At 45.7% G+C, this 21,788-nt stretch overlaps 1 long non-coding RNA gene and 1 pseudogene across 2 annotated transcripts; one reads left to right on the top strand and one right to left on the bottom strand.

Annotated features, from left to right (window-relative positions):
* The first annotated feature begins 964 nt into the window (after positions 1-964).
* LOC135055736 (uncharacterized) lies at positions 965-15,026 on the top strand. 2 transcript variants are annotated; one of them, XR_010243798.1, is made up of 3 exons: positions 965-3,624; positions 5,308-5,374; positions 12,083-15,026. It is a non-coding gene; the product is annotated as an uncharacterized LOC135055736 (long non-coding RNA). The 2 variants fall into 2 exon arrangements; XR_010243797.1 differs by lacking the exon at positions 12,083-15,026 and adding an exon at positions 5,587-6,649.
* A 2,253-nt stretch (positions 15,027-17,279) lies between these two features.
* On the bottom strand, positions 17,280-17,398 carry LOC134898514 (5S ribosomal RNA; annotated as a pseudogene).
* Positions 17,399-21,788: the final 4,390 nt, after the last annotated feature.

Genomic DNA, 21,788 nt, shown 5'->3' with positions numbered 1-21,788 from the left:
GTATAAGGATGCTACTACTACTAGGGCGGAATTATGCATATGGACGCTTCTACTACTGGGGGTGCACTACGTATAAGGACGCTACTACAACTGGAGGGGGCATTACGTATAAGGACGCTACTACTACTAGGGGGAATTATGTATAAGGACGCTTCTACTACTGGGGGTGCACTACGTATAAGGACGCTACTACTTGGGGGGGGGCATTATGTATAATGACGCTACTACTACTGGGGGGCATTATGTATAAGGATTCTACTACTACTGGGGGGGCATTATGTATAAGGATGCTACTACTACTGGGGGGGCATTATGCATAAGGATGCTACTCCTACTGGGGGGCATTATGCATAAGGATGCTACTACTACTGGGGGGCATTATGCATAAGGACGCTACTACTACTGGGGGTGCACTATGTATAAGCACACTACTACTACGGGTGGGGCATTACGTATAAGATGAATAAGATTGTGCTACATTGTGGCGTAATTTTGAATGGGGGTACTATTGTGTGGATATGCCCCTTACTTGTGAGACTACACCCCTTTTCCCGGCGCGCGCCAAAGGAATATGGGAGGGCGCAAATTTATAGTTTGCAGGGGGGCGCCGAACACCCTAGCACCGGCCCTGCACATAATTCAATACTAACATATACACATTTCTCAAATATCCCAAATATATCACATAAAACAGTTATCTCAGCTCATTCCTTCAAGGGTACAATTGAGCTCCTATTTCCTGTAATTTTGCTACCGCATTCCCGTTCTGCTAATTTATGTTGTTCATTGATTTGAAACAATATGGAATAAATTGTATTGATACTAGAGAACTGTTATCTATTCTCTCCTACGCATATATGTGCTTGAGATGATTCCATTGAGGAGATGATTGGAGGGGGAAGAATAGAAATATCACAGAAGCTACAATCAGCTTAAAAGAAACCTTCAGCGGGGCGTGGCTTAACTGTGAAAGAACGTGGACGTGTTAGAACAGAGCTCCTGCATTAGTGCTTCTTTATAACACACACACAGTCCCCACCAACTGCCCATAGAGACCCACCAGCAGTTTACAACAGCTCCCCTGCACTGGGTGGGTGGGTTTGCAGAGCCGGCGGGTGCCCCCTGTGCCCGTGCGGGTTGCGGCCTACCTGCCTAGCTGGAGCCGAGGACAGACCCGGACCGGAAGTACCGCGGCGGGACCTTGACCACGGCCGTGGTCGGCGACCCCTCACCTATCCCTCCTGAAGGTATTTCACCTGCCTCCTCTCGGCCCGCCCTGTGTGACACCCTGCCCGCTAGCCGCGGCGCCCGCTGTGAGGCTCCGTGCAGTGGGGACGTGCGCGGCTGTGCTTCCTGGCGGGACGTGGCTGGCGCTACTTCCACCGCCCGTCCCCCGATCTCCGTTCCCCGCAGTGGAGCAGTGAGAGGGGGCCCCTTGCTTACAGGAACGCTCCCCACTTCCACCAGCGCAGCAGGAGGGAGCACTGGAACCGGAGCTGTGAGGGCCTGGGCTTGGAGTCTGGCGGCGCCATCTTGGAAGCTGGCAGGGCGCCCATGATAGGAGCTGCTGACCTGCAGGAAGATACAGTCCTGCTTTCAGTGTGTGCTGCCTACATATCTTTGCATGCTGGATGCTTGCTGCATATCAAGCACCCTCATCCATACCCTCATTTCCAGAAGTTGTTACATTAATACACTTCCAGACATACACTTCCAGACCTCACTATCAGAACACCTTAGGTGCTTATACCTACCCTGTACATATATCTGATTTTTCCGTCAGTGCACCTAAATGGTAGGGGACGCAGGGGGGCCCTCCCCCATACGGGCAGTGATGATGATGATGGTGATGTAAACGCCACCGCAATGTCTTAACCTCTCCCTTGCTCCTGATGCTGTGATACGAATCCTAGCAACTATCAAGCCCGCATAATTTTGTCTATCCTCCTATATCCAATTTGCTCCGTTAACGTCTACTTTAGTGGGATATACCCTCCGGTATTATGCCGCCTAAATGCAAAAAAAAAAGAAACCTTTCAGGGAATGACGCAAGTTACATTAATGTAAGTGTCTTTTCAAAAGACAAGTGATTTGGTATTGATATCAGCTGAGAGAACACTATTGGAAGTGTATACCAAAAAGTTTTATTAGTGGACATTGGCCCTCATTCCGAGTTGTTCGCTCGCAAGCTGCTTTTAGCAGCATTGCACACGCTAAGCCGCCGCCTACTGGGAGTGAATCTTAGCTTAGCAAAATTGCGAACGAAAGATTCTCTAAATTGCGATTAGAAATGTCTTTGCAGTTTCTGAGTAGCTCGAGACTTACTCTGCCACTGCGATCAGTTCAGTCAGTTTCGTTCCTGGTTTGACGTCACAAACACACCCAGCGTTCGCCCAGACACTCCCCCATTTCTTCAGACACTCCCGCGTTTTTCCCAGAAACGGCAGCGTTTTTTCACACACACCCATAAAACGGCCAGTTTCCGCCCAGAAACACCCACTTCCTGTCAATCACATTACGATCACCAGAACAAAGAAAAAACCTTGTAATGCCGTGAGTAAAATACCAAACTTCTTAGCAAATTTACTTGGCGCAGTCGCAGTGCGAACATTGCGCATGCGCAATTAGCGGAAAATCGCTGCGATGCGAAGAAAATTACCGAGCTAACAACTCGGAATGACCAGCTTTGATCTTAAAACTTACCTATGGTTCCAGCGCTGTGTGCTCATTGCTTTGTTTCTATATTGTGCTGATTGGTGTGGGTGAACACCTGCAATGAGACAAGCCACAGGTTCCAGAGCGCAGAGAAAACAGTGTTTTTTACTCTCTTTATCAAGCATGTCACATGAGAATCCACAGTAGGTGGATTTTCCCATTTTGTACAATCAGTAGCAGGTAACGGATAAAAGGAGCTGAGCCTCTTAGTTACATTAAATTTCTTGCTAGGAGTTTTCCATGCAGGGCCGGCGCGACCCGCTCAGCAAAGGGATGCAGTGCAGGGAGGCGCTTGGCCAGAGAGGCGCCTTCCCTGCAACTGCATCCCTTCTGTCTGTATTGTATCTGCCAGCTACCACTGATGACAGGTAGCTCAGTGGCGCCAGCAGACATAAGTACGGCGGCGATGCGGCTAGCCTGCCTCAGTGCCTGACTATGCCCACCTCCGGCTCCAGGCTCCACACACCGCTATGCCGCCCTGCACGCACCTGTCATGTTGCGGAGACGCGACGCGTCCTCCATCCAGGATGCATTTTAATATTGAGCGCCGCCCCTTGCCCTATACCCTTTCTCCTCTTTATCCAGCGCCGCCCCTTGCCCTATCCCCTCTCTCCTCTCTTTATCCAGCGCCACCCCTTGCCCTATCCCCTCTCTCCTCTCTTTATCCAGTGCCGCCCACCCCCCTCTCTCCCCTTCCCTAGGTCTCTTGCCTCTGTTGCGAATGCAACGCCCCCCTCTCTCCCCTCCCTTCTTCTCCCTCCCTTCTTCTCCCTCCCCTCCTCTGACTCAGGACTGGACTCTGGTGTGGAGTGGAGTGTAATGGCCGCCGAAGAGGAGCCAGTCTATGCAGACAGGAGGAGCAGGAAACGCTGAAGAGTGAAGACAGAAGAAGCAGTTACAGAAAAAAAGGTAAGTGTTTTATTATAAATGTTTAAAATATTTATTTAATAGTGCTTATTTAACTTAACTTTACTGGGGTTTAGATAATGGTAGGGGGTGGAGCGGGGTATGTATATGGGGATTTAGTTATCTGACCGACGGAGTACCGACGGCTATATCCCGCCCCTCTAAATTTGACAGTCGGCATGCCGACTAGCAGGGACTATTCCTACTCATGGGTGTCCACGACAACCATAGAGTCACCACCGACCCCGAAGCGTGGCGAGCACAGCAAGCCCACAAGGGGCTTGTTGCGCTCGCCCCCCCTGCCAGCATTTCGACGCCAGGATCCCACGGTCGGTATGCTGACCGACTGTATCCCCAGCGGCGGTAACGCATACCCAACCGTGTATATGTAGGTATGTGTCTGTGTATCAGGTAGCGGGGGGTATGCAATTAGCTCATTTTTTTTTCACCTAGACGAAAAATTTTTGCTTTTTGCTATTTTTAGGGCAAATGGTGATTCGCCCTATACAATAGCAGGGCCGTTTTTTTGCCTAGGCGAAAAATGTGGCAGGGGCGGAAAATACGTGGATCGGCAAATCCATGTGTTTTCCGTTGAAACACGGATCATTTTCGCTGATTTTGAGGCATTTTTCACCAATGCCTTTTCACTTACAAAAAGAGGTGGAAAGACATCGGTGAAAATGGCTTCAAAATGGACGAAAACGGTTTGTAATTGAATATTTAGGGGGGCGAATTCATTAACTCCAAAACGATCAGAGCTAATTGTATATTTGGCCCGTACTATTGTATTATAGCTGCTGCCTGCTCTCTCTCTCTCTCTCTCTCTCTCTCTCTCTCTCTCTCTCTCTATATCTATATCTATATATATATATATAATTTTTTTTATACCTTCTGTCACTGTCTGATTGGACCAATTGGAGTAAAGTAATAGTGAGTTATTTTTGTTTTTGTTTAATGCAGTTTCCCACTGTCTGTCACCGACACTCTCTCCCCAAGGCCACCCCCTGCCCATCTCCCACTGCTGTTCCCCAGCGTCACCCTGTAATTCTACCAGTGTCACCCCTGCCCATCTCCCACTGCCTCTACCCAGCGTTACCCTCTACCTCACCCCTGTGTCACCTACTGCCCATCTCCCACTGCCCTTTCCCAACATCACCGTCTCCCTCTCCTCAGTGTCACCCTCTACCACTGCCTCTGCCCAGCGCCACCCTCTATCCATCCCCAGTGTCACCCACTGCCCATCTCCCACTGCCTCTCCCCAGCGCGGTTACCCTCTACCTCACCGCAGTGTCACCCACTGTCCATCTCCCACTGCCTCTCCCCAGCGTTACCCTCTACCTCACCCCAGTGTCACCCACTGCCCATCTCCCACTGCCCTTTCCCAGCATCACCGTCTTCCTCTCCTCAGTGTCACCACCTGCCCATGTCCATTACCTCTCCCCAGTGTCACCCCTGCCCATCTCCCACTACCCTTGCCCAGCAAAACAGTCTCCCTCTACTCAGTGTCACCCTATACCGCTGCCTCTCCACGGCCGTTATGCTTTATGTCTCCCCAGTGTCACCCTCTGCCCGTTTTTTGTTGCCTTTCCCTACCGCTCTTTAAAATATGAATTATATTATTTATTATATTATAATTTAGAATTCCTACATTCATTATAATATAAACATATATTTCGTACTTTGTAGGTATTGGCGAAGGTGAGGACCTACTCTCAATTTCCGATTGGATAAATTGGAATCAAGTAATAGTGAGGTAAGCTTACTTTTTTTATGTTATTTTTTTGTTTTTGTTTAATGCGGTTTCCCACTGCCTTTCACCCACATTCTCTCCCCAGTGGGACCACCTGCCCATCTTACGCTGCCTTTCCCTAGCGTCATCCTCAGCGTCACCCACAGCCAATGGAGCGTCTTTTCTCATTTACATATATATATATATATATATTTTTTTTTATTTTTTTTTTACAGGTAACCCATTTGGATTCTACCTGACAAGGGGACCGATACGACGTGAGAAGGTAGGTAAGTATGTGTGAGTGTATGTTCAGTATGCTTTAATAAAATTGTACTTTCACGGTGTGTGTGTACAGTGTTTATTTTAATATTTATTTGACTCTTGGAACTGCAGGTACAAGCAGGCCCTTTAATGTCCTGCATGCTGGTACTTGTGGTTCTTCAAGTACCAGCATGCGGGGGAGGCTTGCTAGGACCTGTAGTTCCACAAGTCAAAGACAATATTATCTTTTTTTTACATTTACAACTATCAGCCCAGCACCCACAGCCCAGGGATGCTGGGGACAGCCCCGGGCTTCATCTCTGGCCCTTGGGTGCCTGGAGGGGGGGACTCCTTTATTTAGGGGGTCGCCACTCTGCCAGTGCACCCTGGCCAGGGATGACTAGTTGGGGGAGCTAAATGCTTTGGCCCTGTGGACCGATATAAACGTGTCCCCGGGCTGTGGCATTACCCCCCTGGCTAGTGGAGCCCGGTGCTGGTTTCAAAAATATGGAGACCCCTACATCTTTTGTTCCCTGTATTTTTGGAGCCAGGACCAGTCCAAGAGCCCAGTGCTGGTTGTTAAAATACGGGGGACCCCTACGCAATTTCCCCCCCATATTTAAGCAACCAGCACCAGCTCAAAGGAGCCTGGGGCTGGTTATACTTAGGAGGGGGACCCCGCGTATTTTTTTTTTAAAACTATGTATTTTTTTTGACACTGAAACCCACACAGATCTCGCTGATCCGTGCAGGGCTTCTACTAACTCACCTGCAAAAAGCAGGTGTATTTAAAAAGTGTTCATGTGTAAAATTTAGAAGGACACGCTCAGTGAAAACCCTATTACAGAGATTTATTGATTCCTCTGTACCCCAGACTGACCCAGATTATCAATAGGGAAATAACTTACCTAGGAAATATGGGACAGTATTTTCAGGGTCGGTAACAGATATCTTGGTGCCCGGTACAGTGATATCCCTGGGGTCCCCTCAATTATATATATATATATATATATATATATACAGTATGTATGTATATATATAACTCCCAGACCTTATCCCAAAACCCTGTGTCCCCTCACCAAGCCACTCTTACCCTGTGGAGAGACTCACCTGTCCTCCACTCCCCTGTAGGGTCTGTTGTCTCTCGGGTGCGGCACATCGTGGACCGGGTAGACAGATTTTTGGGAGGGGCTGGGCATGATCTGGCGGTCTTGGTGCACGTTGGTACCAACGACAAAGTTAGTGGAAGGTGGGATGTCCTTAAGAAAGACTATAGGGAATTAGGCAAGAAACTTAAGGCAAGGACATCTAAGATAATATTCTCCGAATTATTACCCATGCCATGCACTAGCCAAGGGAGACAGAGGGAGATTAGGGAGGTAAATGTGTGGCTTAGGGATTGGTGCAGGAAAGAAGGGTTTGTGTTCCTAGAACACTGGGCGGACTTCTCAGTCAGGCGCCATCTTTTTTGTCGTGATGGATTGCACCTGAATGAGGAGGGGGCAGTGGTGCTGGGGGGAAGGATGGTTAGAAGGTTGGAGGAGATTTTAAACTAGGTGCCAGGGGGGAGGGTTTAGCAAGAAATTATGGGTCATTCAGTAAGAATAGCAGGGGTGGCGTTGGTGAACAAAACGGGGGAGGAATAGAGCAGACGGCAAGGGTAGTAATACAGTATCCAACGACGATAATGGGTCATCTTTACTGCATAAGAATTACGATGTCCCTACCATAAGGGGAAATGCATATCTCAATTGGATGTATGTAAATGCTAGAAGTCTTACAGGTAAAAAGGGGGCACTAGAAATCCTTGCAGCAAGCAGGGAATATGATATTATAGGCATTACTGAAACGTGGTGGGACGAATCTCACGATTGGACAGTCAATCTAGAGGGTTACACGCTGTATTGGAGAGACAGACTAAAAAAACGGGGTGGAGTGGTATGTCTTTACGTAAAGCCATTTCTAAAACCTGTTATACGGGAAGATATTTAAGAAGGGACTGTAAATACTATTGAGATGTTATGGGTAGAAATTGCATGTGGGGGTAAAGGAATAAAGAAGTTATTATTGGGGTTATGCTACAGGCAGCCTGGTATTAATGTGTCTGACGAGAAATTGTTACTGAACCAAATTGAAAGAGCAGCAGGAGTAGGAGACATAGTAGTGATGGGAGACTTTAACTATCCCGAGATAAACTGGAAAATCAATTCATGTGATACTGCTAGGGGCAATGGCCCTCATTCCGAGTTGATCGCTAGCTGCCGATTTTCGCAGCGCAGCGATCACGTAAAAAACGGCAAAACTGCGCATGCGTACGGGCCGCAGGGCACACGCGTGACGTACTTTCACACAAAACTATGCAGTTTTACACAAGGTCTAGCGACTTTTTTTCATCGCTCTGTTGATCGGTGAGTGATTGACAGGAAGTGGGAGTTTCTGGGTGGTAAACGAAGGCGTGTCAGGTGAAAACGCAGGCATGCCTGGGGAAACGGGAGTGGCTGGCCGAACGCAGGGCATGTTTGTGACGTCAAAGCAAGAACTAAACAGACTGAAGTGATCGCAAGGAAGGAGTAAGTTTCGAGCTGCTTGTAGCAGTTCTTCTATCCTTTCGTTCGCACTTCTGCTAAGCTAAGATACACTCCCAGAGGGCGTCGGCCTAGCGTTTGCACTGCTGCTAAAAGCAGCTAGCGAGCGATCAACTCGGAATGAGGGCCTATATGTTTTTAAACATGCTAAATGATAATTACTTAGTTCAATTAATCGAGGAACCAACTAGGTACAATGCAGTCTTAGACCTGGTATTAACTAACAATAGGGAATTGGTATCAAATATTGAAGTAGGAGAGCCCATAGGTAACAGCGACCACAATATGGTCACATTTAACTAGGACTCTAAACTTTAGCAAAGCCAACTTTGACATGATGAAGGAAGCGTTAAGGGACATTGAATGGGAAATTCTGTTTCAAGGAAAAAAATACTACAGAGAAATGGGATGTATTAAAATCACTGCTAATTAATAATACTCATAAATTTATTCCCACCAGCAACAAAAAAAGGAATAAAAATCCCAAACCAATGTGGTTTAACAAAAATATAAAGGAATTAATGGACAAAAAAAGATGAGCATTTAAAAAATACAAATCTGAGGGGGATGCGGAGTCATTCCTGCACTATAAGGATTGTAACAAAATATGCAAAAAAGAAATAAGAGCGGCTAAAGTAGAAACTGAAAAACTAGTAGCAAAGCGAATCCCAATTTTTTTTTAAACTACATCAACAGCAAGAGACTAAAGAAGGAGAGTATAGGCCCTTTAAAAGGACAAGAGGGGAGTCTTAATCAAAAATGATAATGACATAGCAAACAAACTAAACAAGTTTTTTTTCAACAGTATTTACCAGAGAGGACCAAATGCTGGGTCTAACACAAAACCTCAACAAAGATAATGTCCCACTGCTAAATGCTTATTTATGTGAGGAGGTAGTCTGTGACCGATTAAAAAAGTTAAAGATTAATAAGTCACCTGGTCCAGATGGAATTCACCCGAGAGTTCTTATGGAGTTGCCTGCTGAACTTGCAAGACCTCTATTTTTGATCTTCGTGGATTCGGTTAAATCGGGTATGGTTCCCAAGGACTGGCATATAGCGGAGGTAGTGCCGATATTTAAAAAGGGGAGCAAAGCTGAACCAGGTAATTATAGACCAGTTAGTTTTACATCTATAGTGGGGAAAGTATTGGAAGGTATTCTAAGGGACAGTATTCAAAAGTTCCTTGAAGCAAATAAGGTAATTAAAAGGAACCAACATGGATTTGTGAAGGACAGATCATGTCAGACCAACTTGGCTTTTATGGAACAGTAAGTGCGAACCTTGATCAGGTTAAGGAGGTGGATATAATCTTTTTAGACTTTGCCAAAGCTTTCGACACTGTACCACACATGCGTCTTATCTATAAGCTACAAGAAATAGGGCTAGGGAGCACAATATGCACTTGGGTCAGTAATTGGTTAGATAATAGGGAGCAGCACGTTGTGGTCAATGGATCATTTTCAAATTGGACTAAAGTACTAAGTGGTGTGCCACAAGGGTCTGTACTTGGACCACTTTTGTTCAACATTTTCATCAACGACCTAACAGTAGGTCTAGAGAGCATGGTGTCAATTTTCGCAGACGATACCAAATTGTGTAAGGTTATAAATATGGAGGGGGATGCTGAGTCTCTCCAGAATTAACTAAACTGGAAGCATGTGCAGCAAAATGGAGAATGAGATTCAACACAGACAAGTGTAAGGTAATGCACTGTGGGGGCAAGACCAAAAATAATACCTACATACTAAATGGGGTAATATTAGGGGATTCTGTACTGGAAAAAGACTTAGGGGTTCACATAGATAACAAATTAAGCAGCAGTACCCAAAGTAGGAGTGCAGCAAAGAAGGCTAATAAGATATTAGCATGCATAAAACGGGGAATTGATGCAAGGGACGAGAGTATTATACTCCCATTATATAAATCACTAGTGAGGCCTCATCTTGAATACTGTGTAGAATTTTGGGCACCATATTACAAAAAGGATATCCTGGAGCTAGAAAAGGTTCAGAGGCGGGCGACCAAACTAATCAAGGGCATGGAGACGCTGGAATACGAGGAAAGGCTTTCAAGGCTAGGCATGTTTACATTGGAAAAGAGGAGACTAAGAGGGGACATGATCAACATCTACAAATATATATGGGGTCAATACACAGAGCTTGGGAGGGACTTGTTTTCTATTAGATCAGTACAGAGAACACGTGGTCACTCGCTTAGGTTAGGTTAGAGGAGAGGAGTTTCCACACATTAAGGCAAAAAGGTTTTTTCACAGTAAGGACAATACGTGTTTGGAATTCCATGCCTGAGAGAGTAGTAACTGCGGACTCAGTCAACACCTTTAAGAATGGTTTAGATAAATTCCTATTGTATAAAGATATTCAGGGTTATGGTGCGTAAGCACGCATTATAGTTAATTTAACTAGTCCTAACATAAAAATAACTAGTCCTATAATAAGACTGCATAGGAGACCACAAATAGGTTGAACTCGATGGACAATTGTCTTTTTTCAACCTTAGTTACTATGTTACTAATACCCAGATCCGAACACCACACAGCAGACTCCACTAGAAGAGGTCAGCGCAGGGCACGGGATTCCCGGCTAGCGGATCTGCTGCCATGTCCCTACCTGCAACAGAGCTGGACCTGATAGAGTGGCTGCACAGTCACAGTGTGTGAGAGGCTCCTGTCACTCTGAGACTGCAGCCACATTGCCTACATCTCACTGCCCTATGTAGACAAGACGTTCAAATCCCTGCCAGGCACTAAGCGGCATATCCTTGGGGACCCTCTGATCCTTGGGGCCCGGTACAGGTGTCCCCTTTAACCGCCCCTGTCGCTGGCCCTGGTTGTATTTTACAACAATTTCACCTCAGGTATTGCTATACCATACTAACGGATACCTACTATAAATTGTATGTTTTACCTTAATAAAATCTTTTTTAATCCTCTATTTTAAATGGTACTAATAAAAAGTAGTTTTAACTACTACAATCATATCTAATTGAAGCATGCCCCAAGTAGGAGTTTTCTTGTGTTACTCTTAGCAACATCATTGATACCTATTGGATCCTCTGCCCATCTCCCACTTCCTCTCCCCAATGTCACCCTCTTCCTGTTTCACAATGCCTATCCCCAGCGTCATACTCTACCTTTCCCAGCATCACCCTCTGCCCATCTCTTACTGCCTTTGGTGTCACCATCTATCCGTCTAACACTTCTTCTCCCCATCACCCACTGCCTCTCCCTAATTTCACCATTGCCCATCTCCCACTGCCTTTCCCTGTTTATCATCCTCTCCGTGTCACCCACTGACTCTCACCCTCTCTCAGTAACTCACCCTTCTTTCTTTTTTATTTAAGTTCTTATAGTTGTATTGCTTTACCCTGTCGCATGAGTGGCCCTGGTGACCAGCAGTGCTATACATACTAGCAGCAGTGGCTTCACCCACCACTCACACCTATGTTGCTGTGTGCCCTGTGCACAGACGGTTTTGTAGCCTATCCTATTCAAGTGGATGTGAGTCTAAAGGACCTCTCCCCCCACCCAAGACCAGACACGCGCATCTTTTGTTGCTCAGCTTTAACTTGAACGATTGAAGATGACACAAAGGACTGGATGTAATGGCGTAAGAGATGGTTGGAGCTGTGAGACCCCGGCTGATTTTGCACGTTTTTTTTTAAAGCGGCAATCATTTGCAAGGCATATCCATGATGCAGGTAATATACAGCTGTTAAAATCTACATATTTCCTAAAATTTCTGGTATGTGTGTTCCATCTTTGATGTATATTTCTAAATCTCAAAAGTCATCTTTGGTTTGGTTGAAGTGAGTTGAGATCATTCCTATCCATGTGTAATCAATACTTATATATTTTTCCTAGATATACCAATACCTAAATGGTGTTACGTTTCCATTGTCACAATGGAAGGAAAAAAAAAAAACATCAGGCTGGCAAAACAAGAAAAGAAAGGCAGCAAAAGAGAAGGCCCTCAAAAAACAAGCTGGTGCACTTTATAATTATATAAAAAAACAAAAAGTACTATTGACAACACACAAACTGAAGACATTCAATCTGGTACTTCTACAAGTGAGAACGTCCAGTTGGATGAAGACCAAGAAAGTACCTCTACAATTCAATTATCACAAAAAGAAGAAAATCTACCAATTACTTCAACAAGTCAGTACCCACAACTGGAAGAAAATGTAGCTAGCACTTTTGAAACTAGCCAAGATCTGTATGTCATAACAGAAGCAGATATAGCGACGGGAGACAAAACTAACCAAACAGGGGAAGAAACAAATTTACCATTATCATCGCATTCTCTTCAGTTAGAGGATCCAGCTAAATGGCCCAAAATCACAGACAAAATAAGAATGATTCTTATAGAAGCAGGCCCTATTCAGAAGAAAACCATTGTTTACCCTATGGATGCCAATAGACGGAAGTTCAGCAACACGTACTATAATCGTAAAATGGAAAATTGTGAATTACTGCCAAGGCCTTGGCTAGTTTATTCAGCAGATAAAGATTGTGTTTTTTGCTTCTGCTGCAAATTATTTTCACCATCAGATACAAGTGGCTCTTCCAGCTTTGTATCTACTGGCTACAATCGATGGCAGAGTTTATCCAAAGCTCTTCACGCACACGAAACAAGTCTGAGTCACATACAACATTTGAAGACATGGTACGACTTTAAAAAAAAATCTGAAGAATAAGTCTACACTAGATTCCCAAAATCAACGATTGTTCGAACTAGAAAAGAAACATTGGATCAATGTAATAACAAGACTTATTGATATGATTAAATATCTTGGTTCTCAGAGTCTTGCACTAAGAGGTTCATCTGATAAAATCTACCAGAAGAACAATGGAAATTTTCTGAAACTAGTGGAACTATTTGGAAAATTTGATCCTGTTATCGCTACTCATATAGAGAGAACAATCCGGACAGAATCGAAAGTTCATTATTTAAGCAAGGATATTCAAAATGAAATGATTGAATTACTGGGCAATGCCATCACAGAAAAGATTGTTTCTTCTATCAAGGAGGCCAGATATTTTTCAATCATTCTGGACTGTACACCAGACATTAGCCACACTGAGCAAATGACTGTTGTCATACGTTTTGTTTCGTGCAAGGAAAACAATGTTCTAATTGAAGACCACTTTTTAGGTTTCCTTGAAGTTGATAATTCAAGTGGTGAAGGTTTGTGTGAGATTATTCTGACTAAACTGTCTTCCTGGAATCTTAATATTGAGAATATTAGAGGACAAGGCTACAACAATTTTCGCCAATATGCGAGGAAAAAAGATTGGCTTGCAAAAATTAATTTTAAACAAGAACCCACGTGCCTTCTATGTGCCCTGTGCTGCTCACAGCCTTAATTTGGTTGTAAATGATGCCGCCAAAGTCAATTGTGAAACAGTCAGCTTTTTGGAACAGTTCAAGAGATATTTACGTTTTTCTCAGCATCTGTGAAGCGTTGGGGAGTTCTCAAGAAACATATTTCTTCCTTGACACTTAAGCCTGTCTCTGAAACAAGGTGGGAAAGTCGCATTGATGCTCTGCGGCCACTCAGATATCAAACTGGAGAAATTTATGACTCGTTATACGAAATCTTTGTGATGAAAAATTTGATAGAGATTCAAGACATCAAGCCAAGAATTTCTGTACCAGTTTAAAGGATTTCCAATTCTTGTGCTCCCTTGTACTATGGCATGACCTGCTAAATCATATTAATCCTGTAAGCAAGATGCTTCAAAATGCTGGGGAAAATATTTCCATTGCTTTGACTGCAATTGATAATTTAAGAGTTTTTGTTTCTGACTACCGCACAGATGCAAGTTATGAGTCTTTGCTTGAAACTTCCAGACAGCTATGCCAAGATCTTGATAGAGAGCCTCAATATAAACCTGCTTCAAAAATATGTCAAAGAAGAAAGGCTACACAGTTTGATTATGAGCACTCAGATGAATCCCGTCAAGCTCCTGCAGATGTGTTCCGAGTTAATTTTTTCTACACTGTTTTAGATGTAGTGATGTCATCCCTCAAGGAAAGATTTGAACAGTTGCAGCAACATACAAATAGATTCAAGTTTTTATATGACCTAAAGAACATTACTGAACAAGACAAAGAAAATTTGAGACAGCAGTGCATTAACTTGGAAACCCACTTATCAGATAGTGATAACAGAGACATCAATGGAAATGAATTATTTGATGAACTGTGTGCCTTCAGGGATCTGATTTCAACAGAATTGGAAAATTTAGAAAATCCATATGAAGCAATTAAGTTTATACATTCCAATGAACTGTCATTCCCAAATTTGAAAATTGCATTCAGAATATTAGTAACTCTTCCGGTTAGTGTAGCAAGTGGAGAAAGATCTTTTTCCAGGTTAAAATTAATAAAAAAAACTATTTGCGATCAAGCATTTCACAGGAGAGGCTTGTCAGTCTCTCAATGGTTGCTATTGAGTGTGAGGTTTGTGACCAGCTGAAAATTGAAAAATTGGTTTCAAAATGTGCAAGTATGAAAGCATGCAGGGCTAAATGGCTGTAACCTGTTCCAATAAACCCTGAGAATGCCATGACCACTCACTTCAGCTAAAGTATCTGGACATAAAGATTCTTCACTGGTTGAATACCCAAAGTACAGTTTAAGCCTAGACTATATAAATAAATGTTGTTTAGCTATTTTGGTACAGTACTTTATTTGCACTAAAAAAATTATGATAAGGCCACTATCTCTCACTGTTATAGGATATACTGGAAATAATGTACCTCAGTATTACTCTTTATCTTCTGAACTCCCCACCAAAGTTTGTCATTTTAAGTTCATATTTATTTAAAAATAATTTATTATTCAATAAATGTTTGCTGTTTGCATTGTTTTACCTCTCTTTGTTGTAGTTTATTATATCAGTTGAATACATACATAGTGTAAAAAATGGAAAACTTAAAACAGGAAGGTGTAATTTTTTTTACATCTCTTTATTGGAACATTAAACAAAGTCAGCATAGACACAAGAGTTCAATCACTTATTTTTCAACAGTATGCACATTACATTTGAAACTATAAAATATTGTAGTTAGACATGTCAATAGGACATAATTGGGGATACGTTTAGCATCCTGGCTGTCGGGATGCCAGCAGTCATGTGACCAATGCCGGAATCCTGACCCCAATCAGGAACACCAAATGCCGCCATCACGAAGCTAAGTATGGGGGGTTAGCCCTAGCCACCACCAAACAAGGGTTAGCCATAGCCAACACCCAAGGGGGGTAGCCCTAGCCGCCACCCCCCAAGGGTTAGGGTGGGCGGGATAAGTATATGTAGCCCTCTGCTGTCGGGATGCCGCTGTTGGTCATGTGATTGCCGGCATTCTGACAGCTAGCAAATCATGTATTCCATTTGTAGAAGGGCGCTAAATTTATAGTTTCCAGGAGGGCGCCGGACACCCTAGCACCGGCCCTGTTTCCATGCCTTGCTCATAGCATCTGAGAAGTGGTCTGAGTGTGGAAATTCAGCCACTACCACTTTCTGGCATTTACACAAAGGATCTTTTGATTTTGGTGCATCTTCTAGCTGGAGAGAGAATTTTACTGTCCTAACCAAAGCAGCCACATTAAATTTAGACTGTAATTCCTCCTCTCCGGAGGGGGGGTCGGCATCAGAGAGGTGAGCATGATCTGCAGCAGCAGAAGATTCCTCAGAATCAGAGAGTGGCGTAGACTGTGAGGATGGCACAGTACGCTTGGTGGCAGATATTGGTACCTGGCCTTGCAATATATTATGGAATGCAGCTGATGAAGCTGCAAGACTCTGTATGGAGTTAGAAAACATGTCCAACCAGGGAGGAGGGACAGGTGGGGCAAGTATGAGCTGACAGACTGCAATTGCTGTGGCAGACCCACAGGGGGAGTCACAGATGGGGCTGTAATATGGTCAGTGATTTTTGCCAGCATGTGAGAGAATGAGGCCCAAGGAGGCCCAAGGAGGCTCCTGTGATGGTACAGGGGAAGCTGACTGGCCCAGGGCCACAAACCAACAGGCGCCCTGACCATCTTGTAATAAATCCTGAGGTGATAACCCCGCTGAACAGGTCCTACATGACACTAGGGTAGGAGGCCCAGTCTGTTTAGCTGCCTTGTCTTTGTTAGACATAACTGCAAGGAGAGTATACACACAATATGGTAATGTGCACAATGTAACTAAGAACAGTACAAAACAATGAGCCTTCACAAATAAATTGTAATATGGGCAACAGTAAACCCTGTACACTACAGTATCTAAGGGTTACTGTAGAAGGAAAGGAGAAAGGGGAAGTGATATAAATGTTCAGTTAGAAAACAACAGACAGCAGATCTAGCATAAGTCACATACAATGCAGAAATCACAATTTAACTACAGTGGGCACTAAATTCAACTACCCAGCTATTAGAGCTGGTAGGAATCAGCGCTGTGTATAACCTGACTCTAAGGAGAGGTATACAGGGAGACCGAACCCAGCATTCCTGGAGACCTGCAGAGCTCCTGTAATGCCTGCCCAGCATCTCTGTGAGGAAGGAGGGTGGAGGAGAAGCAGCCCAGGGCAAAAAGACTTTAGCGGAATGGCACCCTGGGCTGGGGGAAAGGCCGCTGAGGAAGTGCTGCCTCCCCTGGCTGAAATCCATCACTGGTTTCTTGGCCTTTTGAAAGTGTCTCTCAGCGCCAGTAATATATGTGCCCCGGTGGTCTAATGAAGCCCAAGGCTTGCAATAGTCTGGTTGCACATCAGCAACCCCTGGTCCATCTCCCAGGACTGGAGGTATGGACTGCCGCGATAGGGGGTCCCACAAGCGGGAACTCGCCTTAGTGTCTGGTTGAAGTCTGAGGTATTCTTGTGTGCTGTCAAAAGGAAGAGAAAAGAAGACTCTTTGTGGGGTGCACCCCCCCCCCCCCCCCCCCCCCCCCCCCTGTTGCCGGCCCTGTATATGTTGTGGAGAAAGCCAGTAAGTAGAAATCAAAGTTTGAAGGAAGGTATAGAGGAAGGCTCTGCTTTTAGTGTTAGGCGCAGAGTCAAATGAATATCAAATCTACAACACTTGGTATTCCCTGGAGGTCTCCTATTCAAGTAGTGGCTGAGCCCAGCACTGTTTAGCTACCAAGATCAGACGGCATTGGGCGTTTGCAGTGTGGTATGATAGTAGTAATGACCAGAATCTGACTCAGGGATCACTAATGAGAGTCCTCCGTGCACAAAAGAACAAAAGAAGTGCTGAAACTGGATAAAGGTAAGTAGATATACTCTGAATAGAAACAAAGAATAGTAGGAAAAAAGTATTAAAGCGGATCTGCTGTCTCTGTTAGACAAGGGGTCCTGCGCTGCATACTGTACCCCTGAATCAGAGATGAGAGTCCGTGACAATTGGAGGAATATAAAGTAAAAAAGAGGGAAAAAAAAGATATCCACAATTGGTTAATTTTGGCTTATTTGAAAATTAATGCTGGGTATTTTACCAAGGTTATTAATAGGAATAAACCACCAGAATTAGCACTTTATGAAAAGACAGTTTGTCTAATGACCAGAATTAAATGTAATGAAAAAAGACCACCTCCACTTTAATTATGCAGACTAATAATAAAACATTCACAAATGCTGATATTGGTGATCAAACTACGGCTTCATGTATAATCAATTTCATCAAAGAAAATGACTACTATCAGAGTCAGCAGTTTTTAGAAAAAGGTTACATATTCACCATAGTATTGCTACAATGAAATGAATAGAAACATTCTCCTTGACTCAACTCTGTTACTGCAAAGAAATGGATACTATCCAATGTATATTACCACACACGTGGAGACAACAATTTGTATCCCACTGAAAGCACTAATTATGTTGCAAATATTGTAACAAGCATCTACTGCTAATATGTTATATAAAAGAACGGCCAGCCATGCTGACAGCACAGTGTATATTACCACACATATTACCACACATGTGCCATTGATTAAAATAATACAAAGAAAATACTTATGACACAGCTACTGTGTCATAAGTATATGCTTCAGCCTTTTTATTATTTTAATTATTTTTACTGTGTGGAAAAAAAGTTGTAAGTGTGTTTCGGTGGCACCTCTCTCGGTGCCTTGTGCTGTCATTGTGAAAGGGCCAAAAGTGGGGGGCAGGGCCAAGCATCGGGCAGTAATAGCCCATTAAAAAAAGCCCTGTAAACGGCACCTCTAGTAGTGCCTCTTTGACAGGGGCATGCTTTCAGCCCATAAGAAAGCACCCCCCTGTCACTAGAGCAGATGTAATTGGGCAGTGGGCGGGGCCAGACTGGCTGTTCTGCATCCCTCCTGCCTTCTCCCCCGCTGCTGCTACTCATTGTCTGCCTGATGCCCGCTGCACCGCTCCGTCACCTGCCTGCGTGGAGCACCCGTGTCATTCCTCCGCTCTATCACTACTGCTGCCCTGGGGGCAGGAGGAGGAGGGGGCCCGGCAGCACCGCAAGACTTCCCCGGGACACATCCCCATCCTGCGGACGCCCAGCCCAGGGGGAAGGGGGGAGGACATAGGAGACAGCGGGGAAGATGGGGGATAGAGATTGTCTGGTCCAGCTGAGCAGCAAACATGCTATGCTCGGCGGCAGGGTGGATTGGCCTGGCCAGATGCCAGGACGGTTGCAGGTCCCATTGTTTCATCTGCGCTGCCCATCACCAAACCACCTCCCTTCCCAGGTCGGTTGCTGCAAGCGTTAGCCACCCGTCCACCTTACATTAGTGGCTGCCAATATTGTCACCCCCGCCATTCCCCACTGGAGTATACACCTCTTTTAAAGCCCCATCATATGCAGGGAGATCAGGGCTGCAGTGGAGGTCCTGCCCCCCTCCCAGGGCCAACCGCTGCTGACTGTCACACAGACAGCGCCAGCTCAGGGGAATGTCTGTGGGCTGCAGCCAGTGCAGCCTGTAATACAAACATTGGGGATAATTCAGACTGGATTGCAGCAGCGATTGCAGTCTGAATTTCTATGTGGCGTGTGCACACGCAGTGGCCACACTGCACATCTACGATTAGATCTGAATTAGGCCCATTGGTCAGCCCCAGTGATGAGGGGGGCACTGCTGCAGTCAGGCATTTAGGCATTGAAGCTGTATAGGTGTTGCGGAGGAGTGGCGCCACCCACCTCCCCAACCTGATCATAGGCTGCGTCCACCCCCGTGTCCAAGCTCCCCTGGACCACGCAGAGAAGAGACGGGTGTGAGCTACCAGAGGAGCGGAACCCATCACTTCAACTCAGGCTGTCCGAGTGTCCGTCCGTCCTGTGTGAGCCTGCTGTCAGCATTGAGGGAGCAACGGCGGCTGGGACCCTGGAACTGTAAAGAGAAGGTGAAATCCTTGTCTAACTTATGCTCGCCGTGTCCAATCCTGTCCCCGACTTTCCACTACTACTTCCATTCTACTCCCCCTGCTTCCTACCACTACTACTCTTAGTCTGGCCCCTGCTCCCTACTACTACTTCCAGGTTGCCCCCTGCTCCCCACCACTACTACTTCCAGTCTGCCCCCACTGCTCCTTACTACTACTACTACTCTCAGCCTGCCCCCTGCTCTGCACTTCTACTGCTCCCATCCTGTCCTCTGCTTCCAACTATTACTCCCACCCTGCCCACTGGTATGGCAGAGTGTGTAAAGCTTGTGCTCCATGCCTCACAGTATAGTACCCATCCTAATGAACACCCCTGCCTCTGGAACATATCCGTAATATGCTCTACCCCCTGTCCTCCTTAACATACAGTACCCCCCCAGGCCAGCGGATACATACACTACCCACCTTACTACCTCTTCCCCCCGGCCCCAGGAACACACATTCCCCACCATGCACACTGGCCCCCTAGACATAGTAACCCCCCAACAATGGGGCAGAGGCCATTAGCAGTGGCAGTAGCGGGGATTGGCTTGGTGGTGGTAGAAGTCTTTGGTGGAACTCAACGGACATTATGGCTGCGGTGCCTCACCAGCCACTGACCTCACCGCATGCCACCGATGTGGAGACAGCAATTGTATCCCACTTGGAGCTCTATTTATATAGAAAATATTAGGAAGGCATATGCTGCTGCTACATAATACAGGAGAGCGGCTGGCTGTGCTAAAGACATGATATGAATGTGCCCCTGCATCTCACAGCCAGTTTTCACCTGTCCGGGAATACACTGGCTGGGAGCCAATCAAGTGTGGCTGTGAAGTCGTGGCGCCGATTCGATCTGGTTTTTGCTTATTTTACTAATTTGTTCCAATATGCTCCATATATACATATTCGCAGAAGACTGTATACACAAGGATGTATTTGGTCATATTAGGAGAGGGGAAGACAGAGAGGAAAGTAGAGGAACAGACCAGAAAGTGGAGTGTGTATGATGTGAATTAGCGACGGAATGTGAGTTGCTATCAGAATGTGTAGAGATTAGAATATAGAGAAATAGAAATGAGGGGTCAGAGGGATAGAGAGGACAGGAAAGTGGGTGGATAAAATGGCATCCTAGAAGTCTAGGCTGGAGGGAGAGGAAAGATAGGGGAGACGGAGAGTACAGACCCAGGGAGTGTGAGAGGATGGAACCAGATAGAGGGTAGATAACAGAACCCTAGAGGCCCTGAAACGGAGACAGGAAAGGAGGTAAAGGGGAGAGAGAGTGTAGACAGATGGAGTGTGAGGGAAGAGAGTGGCAGAGAGTATGAAGTGGGAGGAGCTGGCGGGGATTGCCAGTAACGGATTAGATGCACAATGTAAAATGTTTATAGGCTTTTTGGGGAAATGGTTAGGTGTGGACAGATTTTAGAAATGCTTTTAAAGAGGAACTGGGTACTTTCTTTACCTCTCTCCAGGCCCGGCCCGCCCCGCCCGTTACGCGGGGTACACGCACGGGTAAGGCGCCACAGTGAAGAAGGCGCCGGCAGCCTGGACCACCACGCTCTATCACGGCGCACCTCTCCTGCCTGCCGTCCTGCGGCTGCTCCTCAGTCTAGTCTCCGGCAGTGACGGCGGAGTGTATAACTCAAATCAGATGCCGGTTCGTTAGCCAATCAGAGCTCGTGGACCGGCGCCTGATTTGAGATATACACGCTGCCGTCACCGCCGGAGACCAGACTGAGGGGCAGAGCGGCAGGCAGGAGAAGCGCGTGCTGCGCTCTCTACACAGCAAAACAGCAAAACGGTGAGCAGCACTGTGGGGGCATATGTGGCACTGTGGGGTCATATCTGTATCTGGCACTGTGGGGTCATATGTGGCACTGTGGGGGCATATCTGGCACTGTGGGCACATGGCACTGTGGGGGCATATCTATATCTGGGACTGTGGGGTCATATCTGGCACTGTGGGGGCATATCTGTCACTGTAGGGGCATATCTGTATCTGGCACTGTGGGGTCATATGTGGCACTGTGGGGGCATATCTGGCACTGTGGGCACATGGCATTGTGGGGGCATATCTGTATCTGGGACTGTGGGGTCATATCTGGCACTGTGGGGGCATATCTGTATCTGGCACCGTGGGGTCATATGTGGCACTGTGGGGGCATATCTAGCACTGTGGGCACAT

The sequence above is a fragment of the Pseudophryne corroboree genome, chromosome 3 (genome assembly GCF_028390025.1).
Source record: "Pseudophryne corroboree isolate aPseCor3 chromosome 3, aPseCor3.hap2, whole genome shotgun sequence".
NCBI classification, from domain to species: Eukaryota; Metazoa; Chordata; class Amphibia; order Anura; family Myobatrachidae; genus Pseudophryne; species Pseudophryne corroboree.
Note: the sequence above shows the minus strand (reverse complement) of the source record. Positions and strands in the feature narration are given on the sequence as shown.